The sequence below is a fragment of the Haliotis rufescens genome, unplaced genomic scaffold, assembly GCF_023055435.1.
Source record: "Haliotis rufescens isolate VD_foot unplaced genomic scaffold, xgHalRufe1.0.p SCAF_325, whole genome shotgun sequence".
NCBI lineage: Eukaryota > Metazoa > Mollusca > Gastropoda > Lepetellida > Haliotidae > Haliotis > Haliotis rufescens.
Genome location: NW_025964030.1, coordinates 14,527 through 37,803, shown reverse-complemented (window position 1 = coordinate 37,803; position 23,277 = coordinate 14,527). Strand labels below are relative to the sequence as shown.

At 42.1% G+C, this 23,277-nt stretch overlaps 9 long non-coding RNA genes across 9 annotated transcripts; 2 read left to right on the top strand and 7 right to left on the bottom strand.

Moving 5' to 3' along the window:
* The first annotated feature begins 699 nt into the window (after positions 1-699).
* Positions 700-1,413, top strand: LOC125371979. The gene is made up of 2 exons (XR_007217931.1): positions 700-780; positions 1,063-1,413. It is a non-coding gene; the product is annotated as an uncharacterized LOC125371979 (long non-coding RNA).
* Positions 1,414-2,271: 858 nt separating this feature from the next.
* LOC125371978 lies at positions 2,272-3,125 on the bottom strand. The gene is made up of 3 exons (XR_007217930.1): positions 3,038-3,125; positions 2,541-2,761; positions 2,272-2,332 (listed from the first exon to the last, which is right to left on the bottom strand). It is a non-coding gene; the product is annotated as an uncharacterized LOC125371978 (long non-coding RNA).
* A 2,076-nt stretch (positions 3,126-5,201) lies between these two features.
* LOC124149565 lies at positions 5,202-6,152 on the bottom strand. The gene is made up of 3 exons (XR_006863122.2): positions 6,057-6,152; positions 5,560-5,780; positions 5,202-5,351 (listed from the first exon to the last, which is right to left on the bottom strand). It is a non-coding gene; the product is annotated as an uncharacterized LOC124149565 (long non-coding RNA).
* Positions 6,153-6,758: 606 nt separating this feature from the next.
* Positions 6,759-7,469, top strand: LOC125371984. Its single transcript, XR_007217935.1, has 2 exons — positions 6,759-6,839; positions 7,119-7,469. It is a non-coding gene; the product is annotated as an uncharacterized LOC125371984 (long non-coding RNA).
* Positions 7,470-10,168: 2,699 nt separating this feature from the next.
* LOC125371977 lies at positions 10,169-11,119 on the bottom strand. Its single transcript, XR_007217929.1, has 3 exons — positions 11,024-11,119; positions 10,527-10,747; positions 10,169-10,318 (listed from the first exon to the last, which is right to left on the bottom strand). It is a non-coding gene; the product is annotated as an uncharacterized LOC125371977 (long non-coding RNA).
* A 2,065-nt stretch (positions 11,120-13,184) lies between these two features.
* LOC125371976 lies at positions 13,185-14,135 on the bottom strand. Its single transcript, XR_007217928.1, has 3 exons — positions 14,040-14,135; positions 13,543-13,763; positions 13,185-13,334 (listed from the first exon to the last, which is right to left on the bottom strand). It is a non-coding gene; the product is annotated as an uncharacterized LOC125371976 (long non-coding RNA).
* Positions 14,136-16,224: 2,089 nt separating this feature from the next.
* LOC124149567 lies at positions 16,225-17,175 on the bottom strand. Its single transcript, XR_006863124.2, has 3 exons — positions 17,080-17,175; positions 16,583-16,803; positions 16,225-16,374 (listed from the first exon to the last, which is right to left on the bottom strand). It is a non-coding gene; the product is annotated as an uncharacterized LOC124149567 (long non-coding RNA).
* Positions 17,176-19,246: 2,071 nt separating this feature from the next.
* Positions 19,247-20,108, bottom strand: LOC125371981. Its single transcript, XR_007217933.1, has 3 exons — positions 20,013-20,108; positions 19,516-19,736; positions 19,247-19,307 (listed from the first exon to the last, which is right to left on the bottom strand). It is a non-coding gene; the product is annotated as an uncharacterized LOC125371981 (long non-coding RNA).
* A 2,084-nt stretch (positions 20,109-22,192) lies between these two features.
* Positions 22,193-23,143, bottom strand: LOC125371980. The gene is made up of 3 exons (XR_007217932.1): positions 23,048-23,143; positions 22,551-22,771; positions 22,193-22,342 (listed from the first exon to the last, which is right to left on the bottom strand). It is a non-coding gene; the product is annotated as an uncharacterized LOC125371980 (long non-coding RNA).
* Positions 23,144-23,277: the final 134 nt, after the last annotated feature.

Below are 23,277 nucleotides of genomic sequence, written 5' to 3'. Positions count from 1 at the left end.
GGAGCACTGCGACTTTAAGAAAATGCATATTTGATGGTTCTGATGAATGCAAACCTCAGAAAACGTAAAGTTACCTTCTGCACGTTCTCTTTTATAGAGGTGTAACAGCATGTTCTGTGCATGCATGGGGATGCGGCGCACCTTTCCAAATCAGATTAATTAACCAGATGTTTAATTTTCTACATCAACTGCACTTTTTTCAATTTTACTTTTCTCAAGCGTTTGAACTTTTGCATTAATCTCCCGCACGATCTCCGCATGTCCTAATATAGATATGGCCCAGCTTTTAGGTGTTGTCTGTTAAGGAGAAATTACTTTGTGTCCTTTGTTCAAATTAAGTTTGTTATTGTTATCGAATACATGCCACAGAGACAATTGAAATAGTTCTTGTCCCGACAAAAGGTAAGAGGGTATGGTGAAGGCCAGTCTAATGGTAATTGATAAAGGGGGTTGAACTACATGTATGTGTAAAACGAAAACATTTAGCCGACAGCAAAATCACCACATGCATCGCTTGCGGGATATTAATAGGCTTCCTTGGAGCTCTGCGGTGTGCTTGGTGTGTAGCTAAAACCACTGTGACATCACCACAAGCGTTACAAAGCAGTTTATGCAATAATATCATTATGATATAATTTTTTCTACCATTTCCGCGATCGCGAGGTATATATATAAGTTCGTAAAAAACTGGCAGCCATCAGTTTTTTCCTTTCGCTTACCAAAGAAGGACATTACGATACAATATGCAGTTCTCTAACTTCGCCGCACTTCTTGGCCTTGGTGAGTATTATCATTCTGTTGTCATGCTATATCAGTTTAAATGGTATTAGCTGTCCGAAATTAAAACGCTGGAAAGTAACATGTCCCATGCAATCTTTAAAATGGAGTTGTTTGTGTGTGATATGACAGTATTGTAACTTCCAAATCCTATATTCCAACAGCGTAAAAGTGTTAATTTCACAGGAAAGTGTGTTGCTTCAAGTTTCAAGCAACATCCTCCTCAACATCTACTATATAAAGTGTAATGCTTTATACATGGGCGTGTCTTTGTTTATTTTCCAGCTCTGGCAGCCGTTTTGGGTTTGGCTAGTGCTCACGGTCATGGTGGCCACGGACATGGTGGTCATGGACATGGTGGTCACGGACATGGAGGTCATGGACATGGACATGGTGGTCACGGTCATGGAGGACATGGTCATATTCACGGAGGTCATGGTCACGGAGGTCATGGCCACGGAGGACACGGTCACCACGGATGAAGCTGCCGAGACGTTGGGGATTGATATCCTAAGTACACAGTCACATGAGAATCTGGATGCTGGGAATCCACTGTGTAGTCGATAACCTATTGTATTGATTGTGATTTGTGTATCATCATTGCCTCAAAGAATTAAAACATCGATCTGACAATTATGCTACTGTTTGTATTATTCATTCTCTTCTATATGGATGCTAGAATGACTACAGAACTAAAGCAATTGTGCAAATAAAATAATACTTAGTGCATGTACATAACAGCCCAAGTGACAGACGTAGGTTTAAGTCTGACAGCAAGAGAGTATGGTCTGAGATATGATAAGACGACACATCCTTGTTTCGTGCATGCTATAAAATCCACTCCCCGAAACACCATGGCTCATGTCATCCAAAATGCCGTAGTGTTTAACTGCAGCTATAAAGCAACTTAGGATAGAGGTAGTAATCAGTCCAATTCTGCACAACGCCTGCTCTATGGCATGTCCCAACTACTTTCAACTGGTACGTGCGTCGGGTCTCTCAAATGTGCCACTGAGTCATATATATCTTGTATCAACCCACATACTTAGCAAGGATTCGTCGTCATTTGATGGTATTAACCTAATATGCACACCATTGTCGATATGCATTGAATTTATCATATGGACGCGGGAGGCGCTATCAAGATAGCAAATGTGTCAGTAGGCTTGTTTGTCTGTTAGTGTTTGTGAGAGAGAGAGAGAGAGAGAGAGAGAGAGAGAGAGAGAGAGAGAGAGAGAGAGAGAGAGAGAGAGAGAGAGAGAGAGAGAGAGAGAGAGTCCATGATAAACCAGTGTGCATATGAATCATTCCTCATACCAATTTGGTAAGAGGTAAATGTATTGGCGGCCAGAGCATTCTCACTTTAGCCCAGTGATCCCCGTACACAATAAAAGAGAAGATAATGTGTAATCAGATTTAACACTTTGGAGTGTATTTTTATTCAGAGGTCTGGTCAAACAATATACAAGATCATCATGTTTTACATGAGTTGTGGTTTCCCCGTTGTCCAGCAGCAGTGGAATAAAAAACAAGGGCTTTCTCGTGACACATCTTTCTGAAATGAAGAATAGGCCAAAGTTATCAGGCATGTCATTTCTACTGAAATTTGCAGAGGACATTGCCTCCGAGATATATACTTTATGTTTACAGAAACGAGGTATTCCCGAGGAAAGAGTTCATCCGTCAGGCGTTAATTGTTCTTTGGAAAACACAGTTAAGAACGTTTGCAACACAACCATTGTGAGATCTAACCGTCTACCTACCAGCTGCTATGTTTATCCATGGTGCCCCTTTCCTCCATGGCCGCCTCCATGTCCTTTGCCCCCGTGTCCGCCACCATGGCCTCCGTGTCCCTTGCCCCCATGGCCACCACCATGACCTTTGCCGCCATGACCCTTTCCACCTCCATGACCACCTCCATGACCATGACCATGACCACCACCATGACCCTTGGCCATGCTGGTTCCGAACACTGCAGCAAGAACTGTCAGAAAGAGAAAACACAATACATTATTTGCGACGCTGATAATGTGTACTGTTCAGGCTAGTTAAAAGCAATTATTAAGACGTAAACACAGTCACATCGCGTTAATAAAATGTTGACAGTTGGAGTAGATGGCATATCATATTTAGGTTTCCTATATAGATTGACAGTGACTGTCAAGTAACTTTTCTCACAAATGATCTGAACTTTCAGCCAGGCGATTATACAGCGTGACTAGTGTAGATTTACATTAAGGCACCAACGAGGTATGCTCACCTGCTACAAGGAGCACTGCGACTTTAAGAAAATGCATATTTGATGGTTCTGATGAATGCAAACCTCAGAAAACGTAAAGTTACCTTCTGCACGTTCTCTTTATAGAGGTGTAACAGCATGTTCTGTGCATGCATGGGGATGCGGCGCACCTTTCCAAATCAGATTAATTAACCAGATGTTTAATTTCTACATCAACTGCACTTTTTTCAATTTTACTTTTTCTCAAGCGTTTGAACTTTTGCATTAATCTCCCGCCACGATCTCCGCATGTCCTAATATAGATATGGCCCAGCTTTTAGGTGTTGTCTGTTAAGGAGAAATTACTTTGTGTCCTTTGTTCAAATTAAGTTTGTTATTGTTATCGAATACATGCCACAGAGACAATTGAAATAGTTCTTGTCCCGACAAAAGGTAAGAGGGTATGGTGAAGGCCAGTCGAATGGTAATTGATAAAGGGGGTTGAACTACATGTATGTGTAAACGAAAACATTTAGCCGACAGCAAATCACCACATGCATCGCTTGCGGGATATTAATAGGCTTCCTTGGAGCTCTGCGGTGTGCTTGGTGTGTAGCTAAAACCACTGTGACATCACCACAAGCGTTACAAAGCAGTTTATGCAATAATATCATTATGATATAATTTTTCTACCATTTCCGCGATCGCGAGGTATATAAGTTCGTAAAAACTGGCAGCCATCAGTTTTTTCCTTTCGCTTACCAAAGAAGGACATTACGATACAATATGCAGTTCTCTAACTTCGCCGCACTTCTTGGCCTTGGTGAGTATTATCATTCTGTTGTCATGCTATATCAGTTTAAATGGTATTAGCTGTCCGAAATAAAACGCTGGAATGTAACATGTCCCATGCAATCTTTAAAATGGAGTTGTTTGTGTGTGATATGACAGTATTGTAACTCCAAATCCTATATTCCAACAGCGTAAAAGTGTTAATTTCACAGGAAAGTATGTTGCTTCAAGTTTCAAGCAACATCCTCCTCAACATCTACTATATAAAGTGTAATGCTTTATACATGGGCGTGTCTTTGTTTATTTTCCAGCTCTGGCAGCCGTTTTTGGGTTTGGCTAGTGCTCACGGTCATGGTGGCCACGGACATGGTGGTCATGGACATGGTGGTCACGGACATGGAGGTCATGGACATGGACATGGTGGTCACGGTCATGGAGGACATGGTCATGGTCACGGAGGTCATGGTCACGGAGGTCATGGCCACGGAGGACACGGTCACCACGGATGAAGCTGCCGAGACGTTGGGGATTGATATCCTAAGTACACAGTCACATGAGAATCTGGATGCTGGGAATCCACTGTGTAGTCGATAACCTATTGTATTGATTGTGATTTGTGTATCATCATTGCCTCAAAGAATTAAAACATCGATCTGACAATTATGCTACTGTTTGTATTATTCATTCTCTTCTATATGGATGCTAGAATGACTACAGAACTAAAGCAATTGTGCAAATAAAATAATACTTAGTGCATGTACATAACAGCCCAAGTGACAGACGTAGGTTTAAGTCTGACAGCAAGAGAGTATGGTCTGAGATATGATAAGACGACACATCCTTGTTTCGTGCATGCTATAAAATCCACTCCCCGAAACACCATGGCTCATGTCATCCAAAATGCCGTAGTGTTTAACTGCAGCTATAAAGCAACTTAGGATAGAGGTAGTAATCAGTCCAATTCTGCACAACGCCTGCTCTATGGCATGTCCCAACTACTTTCAACTGGTACGTGCGTCGGGTCTCTCAAATGTGCCACTGAGTCATATATATCTTGTATCAACCCACATACTTAGCAAGGATTCGTCGTCATTTGATGGTATTAACCTAATATGCACACCATTGTCGATATGCATTGAATTTATCATATGGACGCGGGAGGCGCTATCAAGATAGCAAATGTGTCAGTAGGCTTGTTTGTCTGTTAGTGTTTGTGAGAGAGAGAGAGAGAGAGAGAGAGAGAGAGAGAGAGAGAGAGAGAGAGAGAGAGAGAGAGAGAGAGAGAGTCCATGATAAACCAGTGTGCATATGAATCATTCCTCATACCAATTTAGTAAGAGGTAAATGTATTGGCGGCCAGAGCATTCTCACTTTAGCCCAGTGATCCCCGTACACAATAAAAGAGAAGATAATGTGTAATCAGATTTAACACTTTGGAGTGTATTTTTATTCAGAGGTCTGGTCAAACAAAATACAAGATCATCATGTTTTACATGAGTTGTGGTTTCCCCGTTGTCCAGCAGCAGTGGAATAAAAAACAAGGGCTTTCTCGTGACACATCTTTCTGAAATGAAGAATAGGCCAAAGTTATCAGGCATGTCATTTCTACTGAAATTTGCAGAGGACATTGCCTCCGAGATATATACTTTATGTTTACAGAAACGAGTATTCCCGAGGAAAGAGTTCATCCCGTCAGGCGTTAATTGTTCTTTGGAAAACACAGTTAAGAACGTTTGCAACACAACCATTGTGAGATCTAACCGTCTACCTACCAGCTGCTATGTTTATCCATGGTGCCCCTTTCCTCCATGGCCGCCTCCATGTCCTTTGCCCCCGTGTCCGCCACCATGGCCTCCGTGTCCCTTGCCCCCATGGCCACCACCATGACCTTTGCCGCCATGACCCTTTCCACCTCCATGACCACCTCCATGACCATGACCATGACCACCACCATGACCCTTGGCCATGCTGGTTCCGAACACTGCAGCAAGAACTGTCAGAAAGAGAAAACACAATACATTATTTGCGACGCTGATAATGTGTACTGTTCAGGCTAGTTAAAAGCAATTATTAAGACGTAAACACAGTCACATCGCGTTAATAAAATGTTGACAGTTGGAGTAGATGGCATATCATATTTAGGTTTCCTATATAGATTGACAGTGACTGTCAAGTAACTTTTCTCACAAATGATCTGAACTTTCAGCCAGGCGATTATACAGCGTGACTAGTGTAGATTTACATTAAGGCACCAACGAGGTATGCTCACCTGCTACAAGGAGCACTGCGACTTTAAGAAAATGCATATTTGATGGTTCTGATGAATGCAAACCTCAGAAAACGTAAAGTTACCTTCTGCACGTTCTCTTTTATAGAGGTGTAACAGCATGTCTGTGCATGCATGGGGATGCGGCGCACCTTTCCAAATCAGATTAATTAACCAGATGTTTAATTTCTACATCAACTGCACTTTTTTCAATTTTACTTTTTCTCAAGCGTTTGAACTTTTGCATTAATCTCCCGCCACGATCTCCGCATGTCCTAATATAGATATGGCCCAGCTTTTAGGTGTTGTCTGTTAAGGAGAAATTACTTTGTGTCCTTTGTTCAAATTAAGTTTGTTATTGTTATCGAATACATGCCACAGAGACAATTGAAATAGTTCTTGTCCCGACAAAAGGTAAGAGGGTATGGTGAAGGCCAGTCTAATGGTAATTGATAAAGGGGGTTGAACTACATGTATGTGTAAAACGAAAACATTTAGCCGACAGCAAATCACCACATGCATCGCTTGCGGGATATTAATAGGCTTCCTTGGAGCTCTGCGGTGTGCTTGGTGTGTAGCTAAAACCACTGTGACATCACCACAAGCGTTACAAAGCAGTTTATGCAATAATATCATTATGATATAATTTTTCTACCATTTCCGCGATCGCGAGGTATATAAGTTCGTAAAAAACTGGCAGCCATCAGTTTTTTCCTTTCGCTTACCAAAGAAGGACATTACGATACAATATGCAGTTCTCTAACTTCGCCGCACTTCTTGGCCTTGGTGAGTATTATCATTCTGTTGTCATGCTATATCAGTTTAAATGGTATTAGCTGTCCGAAATAAAACGCTGGAAAGTAACATGTCCCATGCAATCTTTAAAATGGAGTTGTTTGTGTGTGATATGACAGTATTGTAACTCCAAATCCTATATTCCAACAGCGTAAAAGTGTTAATTTCACAGGAAAGTGTGTTGCTTCAAGTTTCAAGCAACATCCTCCTCAACATCTACTATATAAAGTGTAATGCTTATACATGGGCGTGTCTTTGTTTATTTTCCAGCTCTGGCAGCCGTTTTGGGTTTGGCTAGTGCTCACGGTCATGGTGGCCACGGACATGGTGGTCATGGACATGGTGGTCACGGACATGGAGGTCATGGACATGGACATGGTGGTCACGGTCATGGAGGACATGGTCATATTCACGGAGGTCATGGTCACGGAGGTCATGGCCACGGAGGACACGGTCACCACGGATGAAGCTGCCGAGACGTTGGGGATTGATATCCTAAGTACACAGTCACATGAGAATCTGGATGCTGGGAATCCACTGTGTAGTCGATAACCTATTGTATTGATTGTGATTTGTGTATCATCATTGCCTCAAAGAATTAAAACATCGATCTGACAATTATGCTACTGTTTGTATTATTCATTCTCTTCTATATGGATGCTAGAATGACTACAGAACTAAAGCAATTGTGCAAATAAAATAATACTTAGTGCATGTACATAACAGCCCAAGTGACAGACGTAGGTTTAAGTCTGACAGCAAGAGAGTATGGTCTGAGATATGATAAGACGACACATCCTTGTTTCGTGCATGCTATAAAATCCACTCCCCGAAACACCATGGCTCATGTCATCCAAAATGCCGTAGTGTTTAACTGCAGCTATAAAGCAACTTAGGATAGAGGTAGTAATCAGTCCAATTCTGCACAACGCCTGCTCTATGGCATGTCCCAACTACTTTCAACTGGTACGTGCGTCGGGTCTCTCAAATGTGCCACTGAGTCATATATATCTTGTATCAACCCACATACTTAGCAAGGATTCGTCGTCATTTGATGGTATTAACCTAATATGCACACCATTGTCGATATGCATTGAATTTATCATATGGACGCGGGAGGCGCTATCAAGATAGCAAATGTGTCAGTAGGCTTGTTTGTCTGTTAGTGTTTGTGAGAGAGAGAGAGAGAGAGAGAGAGAGAGAGAGAGAGAGAGAGAGAGGAGAGAGAGAGAGAGGAGAGAGAGAGAGAGAGAGAGAGTCCATGATAAACCAGTGTGCATATGAATCATTCCTCATACCAATTTAGTAAGAGGTAAATGTATTGGCGGCCAGAGCATTCTCACTTTAGCCCAGTGATCCCCGTACACAATAAAAGAGAAGATAATGTGTAATCAGATTTAACACTTTGGAGTGTATTTTTATTCAGAGGTCAGCTTTTAGGTGTTGTCTGTTAAGGAGAAATTACTTTGTGTCCTTTGTTCAAATTAAGTTTGTTATTGTTATCGAATACATGCCACAGAGACAATTGAAATAGTTCTTGTCCCGACAAAAGGTAAGAGGGTATGGTGAAGGCCAGTCTAATGGTAATTGATAAAGGGGGTTGAACTACATGTATGTGTAAAACGAAAACATTTAGCCGACAGCAAATCACCACATGCATCGCTTGCGGGATATTAATAGGCTTCCTTGGAGCTCTGCGGTGTGCTTGGTGTGTAGCTAAAACCACTGTGACATCACCACAAGCGTTACAAAGCAGTTTATGCAATAATATCATTATGATATAATTTTTCTACCATTTCCGCGATCGCGAGGTATATAAGTTCGTAAAAAACTGGCAGCCATCAGTTTTTTCCTTTCGCTTAGCAAAGAAGGACATTACGATACAATATGCAGTTCTCTAACTTCGCCGCACTTCTTGGCCTTGGTGAGTATTATCATTCTGTTGTCATGCTATATCAGTTTAAATGGTATTAGCTGTCCGAAATAAAACGCTGGAAAGTAACATGTCCCATGCAATCTTTAAAATGGAGTTGTTTGTGTGTGATATGACAGTATTGTAACTCCAAATCCTATATTCCAACAGCGTAAAAGTGTTAATTTCACAGGAAAGTGTGTTGCTTCAAGTTTCAAGCAACATCCTCCTCAACATCTACTATATAAAGTGTAATGCTTTATACATGGGCGTGTCTTTGTTTATTTTCCAGCTCTGGCAGCCGTTTTGGGTTTGGCTAGTGCTCACGGTCATGGTGGCCACGGACATGGTGGTCATGGACATGGTGGTCACGGACATGGAGGTCATGGACATGGACATGGTGGTCACGGTCATGGAGGACATGGTCATGGTCACGGAGGTCATGGTCACGGAGGTCATGGCCACGGAGGACACGGTCACCACGGATGAAGCTGCCGAGACGTTGGGGATTGATATCCTAAGTACACAGTCACATGAGAATCTGGATGCTGGGAATCCACTGTGTAGTCGATAACCTATTGTATTGATTGTGATTCGTGTATCATCATTGCCTCAAAGAATTAAAACATCGATCTGACAATTATGCTACTGTTTGTATTATTCATTCTCTTCTATATGGATGCTAGAATGACTACAGAACTAAAGCAATTGTGCAAATAAAATAATACTTAGTGCATGTACATAACAGCCCAAGTGACAGACGTAGGTTTAAGTCTGACAGCAAGAGAGTATGGTCTGAGATATGATAAGACGACACATCCTTGTTTCGTGCATGCTATAAAATCCACTCCCCGAAACACCATGGCTCATGTCATCCAAAATGCCGTAGTGTTTAACTGCAGCTATAAAGCAACTTAGGATAGAGGTAGTAATCAGTCCAATTCTGCACAACGCCTGCTCTATGGCATGTCCCAACTACTTTCAACTGGTACGTGCGTCGGGTCTCTCAAATGTGCCACTGAGTCATATATATCTTGTATCAACCCACATACTTAGCAAGGATTCGTCGTCATTTGATGGTATTAACCTAATATGCACACCATTGTCGATATGCATTGAATTTATCATATGGACGCGGGAGGCGCTATCAAGATAGCAAATGTGTCAGTAGGCTTGTTTGTCTGTTAGTGTTTGTGAGAGAGAGAGAGAGAGAGAGAGAGAGAGAGAGAGAGAGAGAGAGAGAGAGAGAGAGAGAGAGAGAGAGAGAGAGAGAGAGAGAGTCCATGATAAACCAGTGTGCATATGAATCATTCCTCATACCAATTTGGTAAGAGGTAAATGTATTGGCGGCCAGAGCATTCTCACTTTAGCCCAGTGATCCCCGTACACAATAAAAGAGAAGATAATGTGTAATCAGATTTAACACTTTGGAGTGTATTTTTATTCAGAGGTCTGGTCAAACAAAATACAAGATCATCATGTTTTACATGAGTTGTGGTTTCCCCGTTGTCCAGCAGCAGTGGAATAAAAAACAAGGGCTTTCTCGTGACACATCTTTCTGAAATGAAGAATAGGCCAAAGTTATCAGGCATGTCATTTCTACTGAAATTTGCAGAGGACATTGCCTCCGAGATATATACTTTATGTTTACAGAAACGAGTATTCCCGAGGAAAGAGTTCATCCCGTCAGGCGTTAATTGTTCTTTGGAAAACACAGTTAAGAACGTTTGCAACACAACCATTGTGAGATCTAACCGTCTACCTACCAGCTGCTATGTTTATCCATGGTGCCCCTTTCCTCCATGGCCGCCTCCATGTCCTTTGCCCCCGTGTCCGCCACCATGGCCTCCGTGTCCCTTGCCCCCATGGCCACCACCATGACCTTTGCCGCCATGACCCTTTCCACCTCCATGACCACCTCCATGACCATGACCATGACCACCACCATGACCCTTGGCCATGCTGGTTCCGAACACTGCAGCAAGAACTGTCAGAAAGAGAAAACACAATACATTATTTGCGACGCTGATAATGTGTACTGTTCAGGCTAGTTAAAAGCAATTATTAAGACGTAAACACAGTCACATCGCGTTAATAAAATGTTGACAGTTGGAGTAGATGGCATATCATATTTAGGCTTCCTATATAGATTGACAGTGACTGTCAAGTAACTTTTCTCACAAATGATCTGAACTTTCAGCCAGGCGATTATACAGCGTGACTAGTGTAGATTTACATTAAGGCACCAACGAGGTATGCTCACCTGCTACAAGGAGCACTGCGACTTTAAGAAAATGCATATTTGATGGTTCTGATGAATGCAAACCTCAGAAAACGTAAAGTTACCTTCTGCACGTTCTCTTTTATAGAGGTGTAACAGCATGTTCTGTGCATGCATGGGGATGCGGCGCACCTTTCCAAATCAGATTAATTAACCAGATGTTTAATTTCTACATCAACTGCACTTTTTTCAATTTTACTTTTTCTCAAGCGTTTGAACTTTTGCATTAATCTCCCGCCACGATCTCCGCATGTCCTAATATAGATATGGCCCAGCTTTTAGGTGTTGTCTGTTAAGGAGAAATTACTTTGTGTCCTTTGTTCAAATTAAGTTTGTTATTGTTATCGAATACATGCCACAGAGACAATTGAAATAGTTCTTGTCCCGACAAAAGGTAAGAGGGTATGGTGAAGGCCAGTCTAATGGTAATTGATAAAGGGGGTTGAACTACATGTATGTGTAAAACGAAAACATTTAGCCGACAGCAAATCACCACATGCATCGCTTGCGGGATATTAATAGGCTTCCTTGGAGCTCTGCGGTGTGCTTGGTGTGTAGCTAAAACCACTGTGACATCACCACAAGCGTTACAAAGCAGTTTATGCAATAATATCATTATGATATAATTTTTCTACCATTTCCGCGATCGCGAGGTATATAATTCGTAAAAAACTGGCAGCCATCAGTTTTTTCCTTTCGCTTACCAAAGAAGGACATTACGATACAATATGCAGTTCTCTAACTTCGCCGCACTTCTTGGCCTTGGTGAGTATTATCATTCTGTTGTCATGCTATATCAGTTTAAATGGTATTAGCTGTCCGAAATAAAACGCTGGAAAGTAACATGTCCCATGCAATCTTTAAAATGGAGTTGTTTGTGTGTGATATGACAGTATTGTAACTCCAAATCCTATATTCCAACAGCGTAAAAGTGTTAATTTCACAGGAAAGTGTGTTGCTTCAAGTTTCAAGCAACATCCTCCTCAACATCTACTATATAAAGTGTAATGCTTTATACATGGGCGTGTCTTTGTTTATTTTCCAGCTCTGGCAGCCGTTTTGGGTTTGGCTAGTGCTCACGGTCATGGTGGCCACGGACATGGTGGTCATGGACATGGTGGTCACGGACATGGAGGTCATGGACATGGACATGGTGGTCACGGTCATGGAGGACATGGTCATGGTCACGGAGGTCATGGTCACGGAGGTCATGGCCACGGAGGACACGGTCACCACGGATGAAGCTGCCGAGACGTTGGGGATTGATATCCTAAGTACACAGTCACATGAGAATCTGGATGCTGGGAATCCACTGTGTAGTCGATAACCTATTGTATTGATTGTGATTCGTGTATCATCATTGCCTCAAAGAATTAAAACATCGATCTGACAATTATGCTACTGTTTGTATTATTCATTCTCTTCTATATGGATGCTAGAATGACTACAGAACTAAAGCAATTGTGCAAATAAAATAATACTTAGTGCATGTACATAACAGCCCAAGTGACAGACGTAGGTTTAAGTCTGACAGCAAGAGAGTATGGTCTGAGATATGATAAGACGACACATCCTTGTTTCGTGCATGCTATAAAATCCACTCCCCGAAACACCATGGCTCATGTCATCCAAAATGCCGTAGTGTTTAACTGCAGCTATAAAGCAACTTAGGATAGAGGTAGTAATCAGTCCAATTCTGCACAACGCCTGCTCTATGGCATGTCCCAACTACTTTCAACTGGTACGTGCGTCGGGTCTCTCAAATGTGCCACTGAGTCATATATATCTTGTATCAACCCACATACTTAGCAAGGATTCGTCGTCATTTGATGGTATTAACCTAATATGCACACCATTGTCGATATGCATTGAATTTATCATATGGACGCGGGAGGCGCTATCAAGATAGCAAATGTGTCAGTAGGCTTGTTTGTCTGTTAGTGTTTGTGAGAGAGAGAGAGAGAGAGAGAGAGAGAGAGAGAGAGAGAGAGAGAGAGAGAGAGAGAGAGAGAGAGTCCATGATAAACCAGTGTGCATATGAATCATTCCTCATACCAATTTGGTAAGAGGTAAATGTATTGGCGGCCAGAGCATTCTCACTTTAGCCCAGTGATCCCCGTACACAATAAAAGAGAAGATAATGTGTAATCAGATTTAACACTTTGGAGTGTATTTTTATTCAGAGGTCTGGTCAAACAAAATACAAGATCATCATGTTTTACATGAGTTGTGGTTTCCCCGTTGTCCAGCAGCAGTGGAATAAAAAACAAGGGCTTTCTCGTGACACATCTTTCTGAAATGAAGAATAGGCCAAAGTTATCAGGCATGTCATTTCTACTGAAATTTGCAGAGGACATTGCCTCCGAGATATATACTTTATGTTTACAGAAACGAGTATTCCCGAGGAAAGAGTTCATCCCGTCAGGCGTTAATTGTTCTTTGGAAAACACAGTTAAGAACGTTTGCAACACAACCATTGTGAGATCTAACCGTCTACCTACCAGCTGCTATGTTTATCCATGGTGCCCCTTTCCTCCATGGCCGCCTCCATGTCCTTTGCCCCCGTGTCCGCCACCATGGCCTCCGTGTCCCTTGCCCCCATGGCCACCACCATGACCTTTGCCGCCATGACCCTTTCCACCTCCATGACCACCTCCATGACCATGACCATGACCACCACCATGACCCTTGGCCATGCTGGTTCCGAACACTGCAGCAAGAACTGTCAGAAAGAGAAAACACAATACATTATTTGCGACGCTGATAATGTGTACTGTTCAGGCTAGTTAAAAGCAATTATTAAGACGTAAACACAGTCACATCGCGTTAATAAAATGTTGACAGTTGGAGTAGATGGCATATCATATTTAGGTTTCCTATATAGATTGACAGTGACTGTCAAGTAACTTTTCTCACAAATGATCTGAACTTTCAGCCAGGCGATTATACAGCGTGACTAGTGTAGATTTACATTAAGGCACCAACGAGGTATGCTCACCTGCTACAAGGAGCACTGCGACTTTAAGAAAATGCATATTTGATGGTTCTGATGAATGCAAACCTCAGAAAACGTAAAGTTACCTTCTGCACGTTCTCTTTTATAGAGGTGTAACAGCATGTTCTGTGCATGCATGGGGATGCGGCGCACCTTTCCAAATCAGATTAATTAACCAGATGTTTAATTTCTACATCAACTGCACTTTTTTCAATTTTACTTTTTCTCAAGCGTTTGAACTTTTGCATTAATCTCCCGCCACGATCTCCGCATGTCCTAATATAGATATGGCCCAGCTTTTAGGTGTTGTCTGTTAAGGAGAAATTACTTTGTGTCCTTTGTTCAAATTAAGTTTGTTATTGTTATCGAATACATGCCACAGAGACAATTGAAATAGTTCTTGTCCCGACAAAAGGTAAGAGGGTATGGTGAAGGCCAGTCTAATGGTAATTGATAAAGGGGGTTGAACTACATGTATGTGTAAAACGAAAACATTTAGCCGACAGCAAATCACCACATGCATCGCTTGCGGGATATTAATAGGCTTCCTTGGAGCTCTGCGGTGTGCTTGGTGTGTAGCTAAAACCACTGTGACATCACCACAAGCGTTACAAAGCAGTTTATGCAATAATATCATTATGATATAATTTTTCTACCATTTCCGCGATCGCGAGGTATATAAGTTCGTAAAAAACTGGCAGCCATCAGTTTTTTCCTTTCGCTTACCAAAGAAGGACATTACGATACAATATGCAGTTCTCTAACTTCGCCGCACTTCTTGGCCTTGGTGAGTATTATCATTCTGTTGTCATGCTATATCAGTTTAAATGGTATTAGCTGTCCGAAATAAAACGCTGGAAAGTAACATGTCCCATGCAATCTTTAAAATGGAGTTGTTTGTGTGTGATATGACAGTATTGTAACTCCAAATCCTATATTCCAACAGCGTAAAAGTGTTAATTTCACAGGAAAGTGTGTTGCTTCAAGTTTCAAGCAACATCCTCCTCAACATCTACTATATAAAGTGTAATGCTTTATACATGGGCGTGTCTTTGTTTATTTTCCAGCTCTGGCAGCCGTTTTGGGTTTGGCTAGTGCTCACGGTCATGGTGGCCACGGACATGGTGGTCATGGACATGGTGGTCACGGACATGGAGGTCATGGACATGGACATGGTGGTCACGGTCATGGAGGACATGGTCATGGTCACGGAGGTCATGGTCACGGAGGTCATGGCCACGGAGGACACGGTCACCACGGATGAAGCTGCCGAGACGTTGGGGATTGATATCCTAAGTACACAGTCACATGAGAATCTGGATGCTGGGAATCCACTGTGTAGTCGATAACCTATTGTATTGATTGTGATTCGTGTATCATCATTGCCTCAAAGAATTAAAACATCGATCTGACAATTATGCTACTGTTTGTATTATTCATTCTCTTCTATATGGATGCTAGAATGACTACAGAACTAAAGCAATTGTGCAAATAAAATAATACTTAGTGCATGTACATAACAGCCCAAGTGACAGACGTAAGTTTAAGTCTGACAGCAAGAGAGTATGGTCTGAGATATGATAAGACGACACATCCTTGTTTCGTGCATGCTATAAAATCCACTCCCCGAAACACCATGGCTCATGTCATCCAAAATGCCGTAGTGTTTAACTGCAGCTATAAAGCAACTTAGGATAGAGGTAGTAATCAGTCCAATTCTGCACAACGCCTGCTCTATGGCATGTCCCAACTACTTTCAACTGGTACGTGCGTCGGGTCTCTCAAATGTGCCACTGAGTCATATATATCTTGTATCAACCCACATACTTAGCAAGGATTCGTCGTCATTTGATGGTATTAACCTAATATGCACACCATTGTCGATATGCATTGAATTTATCATATGGACGCGGGATGCGCTATCAAGATACCAAATGTGTCAGTAGGCTTGTTTGTCTGTTAGTGTTTGTAGAGAGAGAGAGAGAGAGAGAGAGAGAGAGAGAGAGAGAGAGAGAGAGAGAGAGAGAGAGAGAGAGAGAGAGAGAGAGAGAGAGAGAGAGTCCATGATAAACCAGTGTGCATATGAATCATTCCTCATACCAATTTGGTAAGAGGTAAATGTATTGGCGGCCAGAGCATTCTCACTTTAGCCCAGTGATCCCCGTACACAATAAAAGAGAAGATAATGTGTAATCAGATTTAACACTTTGGAGTGTATTTTTATTCAGAGGTCTGGTCAAACAAAATACAAGATCATCATGTTTTACATGAGTTGTGGTTTCCCCGTTGTCCAGCAGCAGTGGAATAAAAAACAAGGGCTTTCTCGTGACACATCTTTCTGAAATGAAGAATAGGCCAAAGTTATCAGGCATGTCATTTCTACTGAAATTTGCAGAGGACATTGCCTCCGAGATATATACTTTATGTTTACAGAAACGAGTATTCCCGAGGAAAGAGTTCATCCCGTCAGGCGTTAATTGTTCTTTGGAAAACACAGTTAAGAACGTTTGCAACACAACCATTGTGAGATCTAACCGTCTACCTACCAGCTGCTATGTTTATCCATGGTGCCCCTTTCCTCCATGGCCGCCTCCATGTCCTTTGCCCCCGTGTCCGCCACCATGGCCTCCGTGTCCCTTGCCCCCATGGCCACCACCATGACCTTTGCCGCCATGACCCTTTCCACCTCCATGACCACCTCCATGACCATGACCATGACCACCACCATGACCCTTGGCCATGCTGGTTCCGAACACTGCAGCAAGAACTGTCAGAAAGAGAAAACACAATACATTATTTGCGACGCTGATAATGTGTACTGTTCAGGCTAGTTAAAAGCAATTATTAAGACGTAAACACAGTCACATCGCGTTAATAAAATGTTGACAGTTGGAGTAGATGGCATATCATATTTAGGTTTCCTATATAGATTGACAGTGACTGTCAAGTAACTTTTCTCACAAATGATCTGAACTTTCAGCCAGGCGATTATACAGCGTGACTAGTGTAGATTTACATTAAGGCACCAACGAGGTATGCTCACCTGCTACAAGGAGCACTGCGACTTTAAGAAAATGCATATTTGATGGTTCTGATGAATGCAAACCTCAGAAAACGTAAAGTTACCTTCTGCACGTTCTCTTTTATAGAGGTGTAACAGCATGTTCTGTGCATGCATGGGGATGCGGCGCACCTTTCCAAATCAGATTAATTAACCAGATGTTTAATTTCTACATCAACTGCACTTTTTTCAATTTTACTTTTTCTCAAGCGTTTGAACTTTTGCATTAATCTCCCGCCACGATCTCCGCATGTCCTAATATAGATATGGCCCAGCTTTTAGGTGTTGTCTGTTAAGGAGAAATTACTTTGTGTCCTTTGTTCAAATTAAGTTTGTTATTGTTATCGAATACATGCCACAGAGACAATTGAAATAGTTCTTGTCCCGACAAAAGGTAAGAGGGTATGGTGAAGGCCAGTCTAATGGTAATTGATAAAGGGGGTTGAACTACATGTATGTGTAAAACGAAAACATTTAGCCGACAGCAAATCACCACATGCATCGCTTGCGGGATATTAATAGGCTTCCTTGGAGCTCTGCGGTGTGCTTGGTGTGTAGCTAAAACCACTGTGACATCACCACAAGCGTTACAAAGCAGTTTATGCAATAATATCATTATGATATAATTTTTCTACCATTTCCGCGATCGCGAGGTATATAAGTTCGTAAAAAACTGGCAGCCATCAGTTTTTTCCTTTCGCTTACCAAAGAAGGACATTACGATACAATATGCAGTTCTCTAACTTCGCCGCACTTCTTGGCCTTGCTGAGTATTATCATTCTGTTGTCATGCTATATCAGTTTAAATGGTATTAGCTGTCCGAAATAAAACGCTGGAAAGTAACATGTCCCATGCAATCTTTAAAATGGAGTTGTTTGTGTGTGATATGACAGTATTGTAACTCCAAATCCTATATTCCAACAGCGTAAAAGTGTTAATTTCACAGGAAAGTGTGTTGCTTCAAGTTTCAAGCAACATCCTCCTCAACATCTACTATATAAAGTGTAATGCTTTATACATGGGCGTGTCTTTGTTTATTTTCCAGCTCTGGCAGCCGTTTTGGGTTTGGCTAGTGCTCACGGTCATGGTGGCCACGGACATGGTGGTCATGGACATGGTGGTCACGGACATGGAGGTCATGGACATGGACATGGTGGTCACGGTCATGGAGGACATGGTCATGGTCACGGAGGTCATGGTCACGGAGGTCATGGCCACGGAGGACACGGTCACCACGGATGAAGCTGCCGAGACGTTGGGGATTGATATCCTAAGTACACAGTCACATGAGAATCTGGATGCTGGGAATCCACTGTGTAGTCGATAACCTATTGTATTGATTGTGATTCGTGTATCATCATTGCCTCAAAGAATTAAAACATCGATCTGACAATTATGCTACTGTTTGTATTATTCATTCTCTTCTATATGGATGCTAGAATGACTACAGAACTAAAGCAATTGTGCAAATAAAATAATACTTAGTGCATGTACATAACAGCCCAAGTGACAGACGTAGGTTTAAGTCTGACAGCAAGAGAGTATGGTCTGAGATATGATAAGACGACACATCCTTGTTTCGTGCATGCTATAAAATCCACTCCCCGAAACACCATGGCTCATGTCATCCAAAATGCCGTAGTGTTTAACTGCAGCTATAAAGCAACTTAGGATAGAGGTAGTAATCAGTCCAATTCTGCACAACGCCTGCTCTATGGCATGTCCCAACTACTTTCAACTGGTACACACCATTGTCGATATGCATTGAATTTATCATATGGACGCGGGAGGCGCTATCAAGATAGCAAATGTGTCAGTAGGCTTGTTTGTCTGTTAGTGTTTGTGAGAGAGAGAGAGAGAGAGAGAGAGAGAGAGAGAGAGAGAGAGAGAGAGAGAGAGAGAGAGAGAGAGAGAGAGAGAGAGAGTCCATGATAAACCAGTGTGCATATGAATCATTCCTCATACCAATTTGGTAAGAGGTAAATGTATTGGCGGCCAGAGCATTCTCACTTTAGCCCAGTGATCCCCGTACACAATAAAAGAGAAGATAATGTGTAATCAGATTTAACACTTTGGAGTGTATTTGTATTTTTATTCAGAGGTCTGGTCAAACAAAATACAAGATCATCATGTTTTACATGAGTTGTGGTTTCCCCGTTGTCCAGCAGCAGTGGAATAAAAAACAAGGGCTTTCTCGTGACACATCTTTCTGAAATGAAGAATAGGCCAAAGTTATCAGGCATGTCATTTCTACTGAAATTTGCAGAGGACATTGCCTCCGAGATATATACTTTATGTTTACAGAAACGAGTATTCCCGAGGAAAGAGTTCATCCCGTCAGGCGTTAATTGTTCTTTGGAAAACACAGTTAAGAACGTTTGCAACACAACCATTGTGAGATCTAACCGTCTACCTACCAGCTGCTATGTTTATCCATGGTGCCCCTTTCCTCCATGGCCGCCTCCATGTCCTTTGCCCCCGTGTCCGCCACCATGGCCTCCGTGTCCCTTGCCCCCATGGCCACCACCATGACCTTTGCCGCCATGACCCTTTCCACCTCCATGACCACCTCCATGACCATGACCATGACCACCACCATGACCCTTGGCCATGCTGGTTCCGAACACTGCAGCAAGAACTGTCAGAAAGAGAAAACACAATACATTATTTGCGACGCTGATAATGTGTACTGTTCAGGCTAGTTAAAAGCAATTATTAAGACGTAAACACAGTCACATCGCGTTAATAAAATGTTGACAGTTGGAGTAGATGGCATATCATATTTAGGTTTCCTATATAGATTGACAGTGACTGTCAAGTAACTTTTCTCACAAATGATCTGAACTTTCAGCCAGGCGATTATACAGCGTGACTAGTGTAGATTTACATTAAGGCACCAACGAGGTATGCTCACCTGCTACAAGGAGCACTGCGACTTTAAGAAAATGCATATTTGATGGTTCTGATGAATGCAAACCTCAGAAAACGTAAAGTTACCTTCTGCACGTTCTCTTTTATAGAGGTGTAACAGCATGTTCTGTGCATGCATGGGGATGCGGCGCACCTTTCCAAATCAGATTAATTAACCAGATGTTTAATTTCTACATCAACTGCACTTTTTTCAATTTTACTTTTTCTCAAGCGTTTGAACTTTTGCATTAATCTCCCGCCACGATCTCCGCATGTCCTAATATAGATATGGCCCAGCTTTTAGGTGTTGTCTGTTAAGGAGAAATTACTTTGTGTCCTTTGTTCAAATTAAGTTTGTTATTGTTATCGAATACATGCCACAGAGACAATTGAAATAGTTCTTGTCCCGACAAAAGGTAAGAGGGTATGGTGAAGGCCAGTCTAATGGTAATTGATAAAGGGGGTTGAACTACATGTATGTGTAAAACGAAAACATTTAGCCGACAGCAAATCACCACATGCATCGCTTGCGGGATATTAATAGGCTTCCTTGGAGCTCTGCGGTGTGCTTGGTGTGTAGCTAAAACCACTGTGACATCACCACAAGCGTTACAAAGCAGTTTATGCAATAATATCATTATGATATAATTTTTCTACCATTTCCGCGATCGCGAGGTATATAAGTTCGTAAAAAACTGGCAGCCATCAGTTTTTTCCTTTCGCTTACCAAAGAAGGACATTACGATACAATATGCAGTTCTCTAACTTCGCCGCACTTCTTGGCCTTGGTGAGTATTATCATTCTGTTGTCATGCTATATCAGTTTAAATGGTATTAGCTGTCCGAAATAAAACGCTGGAAAGTAACATGTCCCATGCAATCTTTAAAATGGAGTTGTTTGTGTGTGATATGACAGTATTGTAACTCCAAATCCTATATTCCAACAGCGTAAAAGTGTTAATTTCACAGGAAAGTGTGTTGCTTCAAGTTTCAAGCAACATCCTCCTCAACATCTACTATATAAAGTGTAATGCTTTATACATGGGCGTGTCTTTGTTTATTTTCCAGCTCTGGCAGCCGTTTTGGGTTTGGCTAGTGCTCACGGTCATGGTGGCCACGGACATGGTGGTCATGGACATGGTGGTCACGGACATGGAGGTCATGGACATGGACATGGTGGTCACGGTCATGGAGGACATGGTCATGGTCACGGAGGTCATGGTCACGGAGGTCATGGCCACGGAGGACACGGTCACCACGGATGAAGCTGCCGAGACGTTGGGGATTGATATCCTAAGTACACAGTCACATGAGAATCTGGATGCTGGGAATCCACTGTGTAGTCGATAACCTATTGTATTGATTGTGATTCGTGTATCATCATTGCCTCAAAGAATTAAAACATCGATCTGACAATTATGCTACTGTTTGTATTATTCATTCTCTTCTATATGGATGCTAGAATGACTACAGAACTAAAGCAATTGTGCAAATAAAATAATACTTAGTGCATGTACATAACAGCCCAAGTGACAGACGTAAGTTTAAGTCTGACAGCAAGAGAGTATGGTCTGAGATATGATAAGACGACACATCCTTGTTTCGTGCATGCTATAAAATCCACTCCCCGAAACACCATGGCTCATGTCATCCAAAATGCCGTAGTGTTTAACTGCAGCTATAAAGCAACTTAGGATAGAGGTAGTAATCAGTCCAATTCTGCACAACGCCTGCTCTATGGCATGTCCCAACTACTTTCAACTGGTACGTGCGTCGGGTCTCTCAAATGTGCCACTGAGTCATATATATCTTGTATCAACCCACATACTTAGCAAGGATTCGTCGTCATTTGATGGTATTAACCTAATATGCACACCATTGTCGATATGCATTGAATTTATCATATGGACGCGGGATGCGCTATCAAGATACCAAATGTGTCAGTAGGCTTGTTTGTCTGTTAGTGTTTGTGAGAGAGAGAGAGAGAGAGAGAGAGAGAGAGAGAGAGAGAGAGAGAGAGAGAGAGAGAGAGAGAGAGAGAGAGAGAGAGAGAGAGTCCATGATAAACCAGTGTGCATATGAATCATTCCTCATACCAATTTGGTAAGAGGTAAATGTATTGGCGGCCAGAGCATTCTCACTTTAGCCCAGTGATCCCCGTACACAATAAAAGAGAAGATAATGTGTAATCAGATTTAACACTTTGGAGTGTATTTTTATTCAGAGGTCTGGTCAAACAAAATACAAGATCATCATGTTTTACATGAGTTGTGGTTTCCCCGTTGTCCAGCAGCAGTGGAATAAAAAACAAGGGCTTTCTCGTGACACATCTTTCTGAAATGAAGAATAGGCCAAAGTTATCAGGCATGTCATTTCTACTGAAATTTGCAGAGGACATTGCCTCCGAGATATATACTTTATGTTTACAGAAACGAGTATTCCCGAGGAAAGAGTTCATCCCGTCAGGCGTTAATTGTTCTTTGGAAAACACAGTTAAGAACGTTTGCAACACAACCATTGTGAGATCTAACCGTCTACCTACCAGCTGCTATGTTTATCCATGGTGCCCCTTTCCTCCATGGCCGCCTCCATGTCCTTTGCCCCCGTGTCCGCCACCATGGCCTCCGTGTCCCTTGCCCCCATGGCCACCACCATGACCTTTGCCGCCATGACCCTTTCCACCTCCATGACCACCTCCATGACCATGACCATGACCACCACCATGACCCTTGGCCATGCTGGTTCCGAACACTGCAGCAAGAACTGTCAGAAAGAGAAAACACAATACATTATTTGCGACGCTGATAATGTGTACTGTTCAGGCTAGTTAAAAGCAATTATTAAGACGTAAACACAGTCACATCGCGTTAATAAAATGTTGACAGTTGGAGTAGATGGCATATCATATTTAGGTTTCCTATATAGATTGACAGTGACTGTCAAGTAACTTTTCTCACAAATGATCTGAACTTTCAGCCAGGCGATTATACAGCGTGACTAGTGTAGATTTACATTAAGGCACCAACGAGGTATGCTCACCTGCTACAAGGAGCACTGCGACTTTAAGAAAATGCATATTTGATGGTTCTGATGAATGCAAACCTCAGAAAACGTAAAGTTACCTTCTGCACGTTCTCTTTTATAGAGGTGTAACAGCATGTTCTGTGCATGCATGGGGATGCGGCGCACCTTTCCAAATCAGATTAATTAACCAGATGTTTAATTTCTACATCAACTGCACTTTTTTCAATTTTACTTTTTCTCAAGCG